The sequence below is a fragment of the Drosophila simulans genome, chromosome 3L (assembly GCF_016746395.2).
Source record: "Drosophila simulans strain w501 chromosome 3L, Prin_Dsim_3.1, whole genome shotgun sequence".
In the NCBI taxonomy this organism is placed as follows: Eukaryota; Metazoa; Arthropoda; class Insecta; order Diptera; family Drosophilidae; genus Drosophila; species Drosophila simulans.
In genome coordinates, this window is record NC_052522.2 from 20,238,439 (window position 1) to 20,247,506 (window position 9,068).

The window sequence follows — 9,068 nt, forward strand, 5'->3', positions numbered from 1 at the left end:
CAAAACGCAAAGAAAGAGCAAGGCAGCCGAAAAAGAAATACGCCGAAAACGAAGTGCTGTCCTCAATGGGGATTTTCACAGTCTGCATTTAAGCAGTCCAAACTACGCTTGCCCTTTCGCCATCGTCAATGGTTTAATCCACTTAGAAAGACTCTAATTACGTTTTTATTGGCGTTTTGCACTGACAGCTTTTATTACCGACACTGAAAGAATAGTAAAAACCTAATGAACTGGCTCATTTGAATAACAAATTTCAAATAAATTGCACAGAACGCGTAATTCCACTATTATTAAACATTTTCCGAACTAATATTCAATTTACATAGTCTATGTGTTCTTTTCGTATAATTTTCAAATCGTTTTTTATTTGCTGAACCTTTCATTCTATAATATCTATAATATAACATCTAGAACCTGTAAACGTTTTTGCCAGCTGACTTTCTTTGGTATTGTTTTTTAATGTGTTTACAAGCTGCAATAATGATAACAGTTAGAATGGCATGGTAAGCTTTCCATTAAGTATACGACCTGTTGCCGCAGATGCGAGTCAACTTTCAGCACCTGATTACACCAGTTAATGTATCCCGTGGGTGGGTTAGACATTTTCCATGGCTTTGGCATCTGTAAGTCATCGTTTATAGGACCAGAGCACTTTCCAGGCGTGCTTTCTCTTTATTCTCCTTTAAATTAATAAATAAAATAAATCTTATATTTTTCCCCACTTATATGGATATTTCTTTAAAACTAAAATCTTACGATTTACGAAGCACTGAAGTTCATGGGGCCTGTAAAGCTGGTAGAGTCTCTAAAGTTCATATATATATATCCATATATCAGGCGAATCCATAAAGGGACTGAATTTCTAATCGAGTGGTTAATTGCAAAAGGTGGCGAGTGAATGTGGCTAGTAACTTTTGGGTTTGTGTCAATGCCTTTGGACTATCAACTCAGGGCCATCAGAAGTGGCTGCTACCATTGGATACAATAAATAAGTGTCTGTCCGCTGCATTCAAAAAATTGTTACTGCCAATGTTGCTGTTGTTCTGGTTAATGTTGCCGTTGTTGCTGTTGCATTCAACCTCATTTCGTGCGGATGCTTTTCGTCTGCGGAGCGGCATGGAAATGTGTGCGCGTTTCAAACTAAATTGCTTTAAATTAGCTTTTCGATGCTTTTTTTTTTTGCAAGTGGCAGCCCGAGCAGGTCTTCATTTGCGCCGAACAGCAGCAAAGCACTGGCAAAAATATTTCAAAACATATATTGCAACAAATAATGATGTGAGGTTGTCTCATTTTTGTTATGCTGCATATACTTTTGGACAAAGTGTAAATTAATATTTTCCCTAAATATAAACAAAGTTTCTCATAAGGATAGTCAAGTTTGTTTGTCACATAGACATCCCTTTTTCTCAGTGCAGCTAACAGCAACAACAACAGTCGCAATCCATCAATCCATCCCGGCAAGCATCCCGTGTATGAGCTTCCAAAGCCAGTTCAAGTGCCCGGGTCATCGTGGATGCCCCCACCCACCGACCTCATGCCTCCCGCTCCCCTTTCCCCTCACCATCGCTATCCGTGTGGCAAGTGCACATACATATAGACATACGAGTGTGTGTGTGTGTGTGGAGCGGTCGCTTTGTACTTTGGCTGTTGCCGCCGCCGCTTTTGGTGCGCTTTTAGCCAAAGTTTATGGCACTGGGCGAATGCACGGAATGCATGCAGCAGATGCAGCATCCCAAGTTGCAACTGGCAACTGGCAACCTGCAAGATGCAGCAGCAGCAGCACTGCCTCTGTGGTCCTCCGCTCCCAAGTGCGGCCCATAAAACCTGGCAAATCTGCGTATTTCACATGTCAAGATTTTCGCGAAACAGAGAAGAACAAGTGCAAGATGTGCGACGCTCCCCGCTTGACAGATTTATGGAATTTGCAGCAAAAGCAACTGCATCAGCAGAGGCATCAGCATCAGCATCAGCATCAGCGTCAGTGGAAAACAAAAGCCAATGGAGTGGAGCGTTTTTCGTATTTTCGGTGGGGAAAGGTTAAAGGGATCTACCCCAAGATCCCCTTCGGAACGGACAAGATTAGTAGGTGGTCATGCAATTTCAGGGCAATTAAGAACAATCGACGACTTTTGATGGATTGGACGAGGAGCCGCACTCGGGTTACAGTTATTCGCGGTATGCCATATAGATAGACATTCTTCAGGAACCTCTTATGAGAATGATTCTTTTTACAACGCAGCTACAGCCAAGATGATAAAGGATTTCAGGGGGTTTATTAAGATGTATGAAAATTCCATTGACTGTAGCTTCTTTTCAATTGCGGGTTGAATTGAATTTTTCAGCTTTATTTAATAGACTTTTATTTCGCAGTTGGTAATTCCTCAAAATTGCATTCTACTTGAAGTATTTTAAATAAACTTATTTTTTCAATATTTTTTTTCTCGTTCTTGATTGCACTTAATAACGAAGTTTGACAATATAGAGACAACGAGATATTCTTGAAAGCTTGCCGCACCACCTTAATTATTTTCCAAAAGTAATTTCATTATTATTTCTTTCTATCTTTAAATGTCTATTTAACTGAGACTTCTTCTCTGGGCTATTTCCGAACACCTCTTCTTCTCGAAGCATTCTTCCCATCCCAAATACATTTCTATTCTTGCCTAATTGTTTTCGGATCGTCGGCTGTGTCAGTGGGCTTGAGCACGTGCTCTGCTCCTAAACGGCCTTTGTCCGCCTGTCCACCCCCTTTGGCCATTTAGCGGCACTTGCTTTTATGGACCGCCGATGGAAGGAGGATAAATGGTAGAGAATAGATATTTTGGAAGCCAAACAAAAGCCCCGAGCAGCCAGAAACTGGTAGCAAGTTGTGCGCTTCTTCTGCGGATCTGTAACAATTAGTGCTGCTGCTAGGAGCTTTTGTTTGGCTGTTCTCCTTCTGGGGCCATCATTAAAAACTGCTTATAATTATTTGTAGAACGAGACTCGCGGACTCGCCCGCCGATTTGAAAACAATTATAATTCGAAAATGGTAAGCCGGCAATTTCGGCCATTAATCAAAATTAACGCCACATGCGCTGAACGCTGAACGCTGACCGAGGTCCGAAACTTTGCGATTTTTGGCCAAAGATCTCGAGATGGAGATGGGCGACTGACTGATTGGGTTTCCGCATCGATTTAAAAACTGTTCGCATAAGAAGCATACGAAAATTAGGCGACCAGTGCGGATAAGAGCGAATACGAAAATTCAAACTGGAATTTTGATTTATGTTTCAATTTAAACATCGGACTTGTGGCCGATTTGGATTCTGATTTTGGCACCAGATTTTCCGCCATTTGCTTCGGGGGCATCAATCATAAGCCGACTGCACCTAATGAACTTTGAGGCCAGGCAGTTAACGCTCATTAAAGTAGCCACCGCCACTAATCATATGGGGCCTACTTCTTCGGCTCGCTTTTAGACCTGCACAGAGAGAAAATAAGTTGTAATTTTCATGACCAGGATCTGCTCCTCCCGTGAATGAATCCTTGTCCTTTGAAAAGGATTTCTTGCACTGTAAAAAGACCCATTCACGTTGAACACATGCATATGGCTTCTATTCTGGATACTTATTCAATTTGAAAACTGTGTTACCATATAAATCGTTCAGTTGATGTAAATACCTGGTATGTACATACATTATATAGAAGTTTACAAACTCGAACATATATCAATGGTCCGATATTTTGGCCGGTGTGGTCAAGTAGTACAGTTCGGTAGTCTTTTTGGGTCCCCTGCCTGCTACCAAAACTCGAACCGCCTGCTGGGGTGTTTTGATTAATGATCTGTGCTCTGCTCACTGGAATATAAAAAGCCCTTTTTGGTCAGTCGAATCGATCGATTGTCGTTTTCTGTTTTAGTCGGGTTAATAAACTCCCCGATGTGGACTTCGGAGTACTACGTATATGGTAATAATGTATAGTCATACTCGTGTTCATATGTATAACTATAACAGTTTCATTAACTGTCTGCCGCATTAATTAAAACATTTTCGCCAGCAGCATTGAGGCCACAGTGATTGTATCTTTTACGAACAGGCATCAATTTACAGTGGTCAACTTGGAATTGGATTGATAAATGGTTTGATATTTAGGCGAAAGTTATTCAGGGAAAAATGGAATATTGAACATATTGTTGCCTTTTGTGTTGTAAGAAACTAATGTGGCTTATAATAGTTTAAAAACTCATGTATGAACAGTAAGACTTGGAATAAAACTACTTTTAATATGAATAGTTTTGGTGCTAGTACTGGTAAGTTTTCACGTCGTTTGCTAACTTTTTAGCCAACTTTCTCCTCCCCAATTAGTTGCATTGTGGTGCAGTGTAATATTTTATTTTATCTGCTGGTTGGGCGGTTCAGAGGTGGGCGGCATTATGATGGGGAAACCCATACTTTACTGGTATTTATGGTAGCCGAGCGATCTGCGAGTAATAGCCACATTTTATAAACAACTTATTTCCTTAATTGATTGTTAACAATGATTGTCGATGGGCCCCAAACGAAGCTCTTCAGCGCGCATCTGCACTTGGTGCTTTTGGCCACTGCTGCCAACTGACGTTGTATCTATTAACCACGCACTCCATTATTATTTAATAACATATTTCTTAAGTATCTGCCAACCCAGTTCAGAGCACAAAACGAGCCTCTGCCACGACGATGCTCGACGTTGGGCTTTCTTCGCCGTCGTTCGCCTCCTGACCATAATTTGTGAGGCCTGCCTCAGATCCCGATCCCACTTCACCCCTTTTAGGCCTACACCGAGAGAAATATGTGTACAGCTCCCAATTGTATTTAAATCTTTAGAGGATATAATAATTTCAAGGGTTAATCTGATTGGAAAAGCGTAAAAAAGAGACACATACTAAAGTTAAAGCAAAAAAAGGTATCTCATGTCAAATATGATTTGTAAAATGGTTAAACAATTCGCTTGGGAAAGGGATACGTATTCTTTAATTTTGACTTAATGTTTATTTCATTTTAAAAATTATTTTATTATTAAATTGATGCAAAATACGAATACCATTATATATTATATAAATGTTATGGATTTATTCATATTTTTCCCTTCGTGCAGGCCTCGACGTTCGACTAGTCGTCGCCGTTCAAAGTGATTGCCACCCCATTAAAAAAACGGCTGCGCCTTCTAGTTGCAGTTGGTGTTGCAGCGTTGCAGCCTTGGCTCCTGCCACGATCACTCAATAAGTCTAGACAAAATGTACCTGGTACCTGTGATTGTCGCTCCTCGATGGGGAAAAGTGGGGGATAGCTGCCGTAATGGATCAGCACGTTGCCAGGTTCGCTGAGTTGAGTTGAGTTGAGCTGAGCTGAGCTGCCTGCCAGCCTGTTGCCTTTCAGACGTCGTCTCTACGTCATCAGCAACAATAATAACAACAGCAGCATCAGCAACATCAGCCGTCATTTTTTTGGGGGAAGGGGGAGCCCCTTCAATCGTGAAAAAGCCAGCCACCATCAAATTTGTTGCATGATTATGTGGTAATTGCGGCTGTCAATAAAACTCCCCCGTTTTATTCTTTACAACCGAAAGCATTCTACGCCTATATTTTCCCTATGGAAATGCACACACTGAGCAAAATATAAATAAATAACTAAAGATACAGTTTATCTTATTGATTTAACAATGGGCTTTAGTTTCTCTATATGTGTAAGCTAGCTAAACATTTTATTATTTTTATAGTTATTTGAATATTTAATTTTCTTTAAAACATGCAATTTTACAAAAGTTTGCCCTGATTTCTTTCCCTGCCCATTTGGACATGTAGACGCGTATTTATATATCCATAGAGAGATGGATCCACGATGGGATCCGTTCCGTACCATGACTTAGTTTGACAAAGGAATGACATCCAAGTACTTAAGTGATTTCTTTACACCTTTTATGGAGTAGTTAATGCGGTATGCGCACAAGTCTCACATTGAGCAAAGTCATGCCGGTTGCCCCCTGCTTCCTATATAACCCCTTGAACCCTAAACCACCGATACACTCTATCCCGATTCATGGCACCCACCAAACCACAAGGCCTATACAAAACCCAAGCACTTAGCGGCGTTTAGGCTGCGGCTTTTGTCTGCCCTGTTCTTTATCTTTGTATATTTGTAGCCTGGGAGACGATCGAATACTACTCAAAGTCCAACTCCTGTTCCATAATCGGTTCGCAGTCTCCAGTTTTGTGAATCATTGGGATCGAAGTTCATGTATGTAGCTCATCTCAAGTGGAGCTACTCGATGTTTATTGTGTTTGAACTATTTGGTACTTGTCTATCGCTTTAAGAACTTCATTCCCTAAAATTCTCATAATGAATTTTGTTTTCCATTCCAATTTAATATAAATATCTCGGGCAAAAACCTATAGAATATCAAATTAAGCTATTACCAGTTATGGGTAATCTCAACTCAAATCGAGGCCCATTTTGATAACTTTGTTTGCCCGGCTGGCTGACTAACAATTTCCGTTCCATTTGTGCAACTGTTAGCCCAATTGCAGACCCCCGGGCCAGTTGTGTTGGCGCAGTGGGCGTGATATGCTTGTTACTCGCAGATTGCGGCAATTGCATCCAAAAGTGGGGCCCGCGACTGCGTTTTCAACGCTTCATCGCCAGTTATTGGGCCATGCCCCAATCCAGTTCGAGCGTTTAGTCTCCGTCTGTCGTCTGTCTGTCTGTCTGTCTGTCTAGGTGTTAAATATCGAGAGGCTCGGCCAACAGCTTCCTTCCTTTCCATATCCATATCCACATCCACATCCATATTGCCACACTCCACGGGTATCTAACATAGTACGATGTTGTGGCATCCATCTGGGAGTGTGGCATCCAGCGCAGTGGAGACATTTATCGCGCGTTGGTGTCGGCTCTATCTGGGCGATGTGTTGCTCCGCGTGTTGTTGTAGGTGCGGAAAGTGGTCCACACGAGATTAGGGTGTAGCTATCAAGTCGTCTTGCTGTTCCGCCTGCGACTCCCCGGCGAGTGGGTAGCAAATAAAAGCGCCAAAGCACTTAATGCATTTGGAGCAGATACACACTGTGGGAGAAAAGCCTATAAAAACCATATAAAAAAATCAATTTTTAATTCTACCAATAGACTAGTAATAGTAATTTTTATTGCAGTCTACCTTTAACATTTTAGAGTACAATTAGGCTGAATCTAGTTCCATCCCTTGGACAATTTATATAGATCCCTGTTCCATAAGGTATATAGTTAATATTAAAATTACACTTCTGTCTTGAAACTTAAGTCACTAATGTTTCGTATTCGAATAAATCATGCTGGCAATCAGTTAATCAGTTAATAAGAGCTTACGTATATATATTGACTGTGTTTATGGATCATTTAAATTTAACAATGCTTTTAATTTACAGCTCTCCTAGTGTATTACTTACACCACCCGGTTTCGAATAGCCCGTAAATGGAGCTCCGAGTCTAAGATCGGTGGCATGGGTGCGTCTTCCTCTCATCAGCGTCATCGTCGTCGTCATCTGGGTCTCCTCGTCTTTAGCGTCTGGATCCGACTGTGTGTGGAGCTTGTTAGCGAAAAAAAAGGGGGGAAAAGGAAAAAATGAAACGCTCGCTGCTGGGTGTTGGCCAATCTTTAAAGATCAAACAATAAACTTAAAGATCTGCTGGGTTTCTCGGCACTCGCCCCTCAGCTTTTCTCGCCTTCGACATGCAAATTGTGCAGCCGAAGAAGTGTCAAACAATGTCAGTGGGAGAATGTGTCTCGCAATTGAAATTTATTTGCACTACAATTCACGGCTGACAATGCGAGGAGGCATCGGGATGTACTACCTTACTTAGCCCGCTTTCCCTCCCGCCGCTCACCCCCTCCCTTTGCCGACGGATCCCCTCTTGGCCAAACGAAAACCCTCTGCCCAAAAATCACAGTCGAAGCTAGCGATCTCTAACCCGTCAACTCGTCAAGCTGTGAGCGTCAATCCACAACAAAGTCAACGACGAAGACGACGACCAAGCCTGCCTTGGGGACTACACTGGGAGAAGTGGGGAGCAAATAGGGCGATGGTGAATAAATAAGATTAGATGAAAGTGTATCCTCAATCCTATAATACATTTTGGAGTCATCTTAAACGATGTAGATTTGATTTCTTTTATTTTCGATCTTTGTCACATAGTTAAAAGTAAATTCTTATAAGAAATACAAAGACCACGAAATAAAGCTTCAATTTATCATGGTCAAGAAACCAATGAATATTATATTTTATATAATTTTCGATTATAAAGTAGGACCATAGATTTTTTATAATTGTTATGTGTTGGGTAATGGTAACAAAATAAGTGACTTACTTTATGTCATATATAAATCGAAATATCTGCAGCTTTCACATAACACCTGTCATGACCCCTTTTTTCTCTCACTGATCGATTGCAGCTCAGCCTCATTCATGAGCCCAGGGCCCAGAAGGCAGGCAGCTCAAGCGTTTTGTCGCTCGAATCGCGCACAGCTTCTGTGCTGTGATTTTGCCAATTGGCAATTGCCTCCTCCGGTGCCGTGAGCATTTGCAAAATGTCAATCTGGTGCTGTGCATCAATTCAAGTGTGAAATAAATAGAAACGAATCCAGGTCCCAAAGTCTAGCATTTTGCTATAATTTTCGCGCCATTTGCTGTCGACTTTGCCCGTCCGCCCGTCCGTCCGCCTGTCTGTCCGTCCGTCCGTTCGTCAGTCGAATGTCTGCCGCCTGAGTTTTTGCCGAACGATCGGAAGAGAAAGAGGAGCTATGCTGAAAGTATTTACAATTACGCAAAGATTGATTGAAATAGATTTCGGATTGATTGGCTGCTGGTATGCACATCGCTTGCAGTTCTTTTTGCGCAATGGTGGGAATATCGCCGTTTGTGTGAAAGAGGTTAAGGAGGTTAAGAGCCGGCTTCTTCGGCGCTGGGATAATTTCTAATTAAGCCGCTCCGTACGACGCCACGAGAAGATACATTTTATGCGACACATTCATCTAGCAGATACTGCGGCTACTTTTTATTGATTGCCATCGGGCAAAGCAG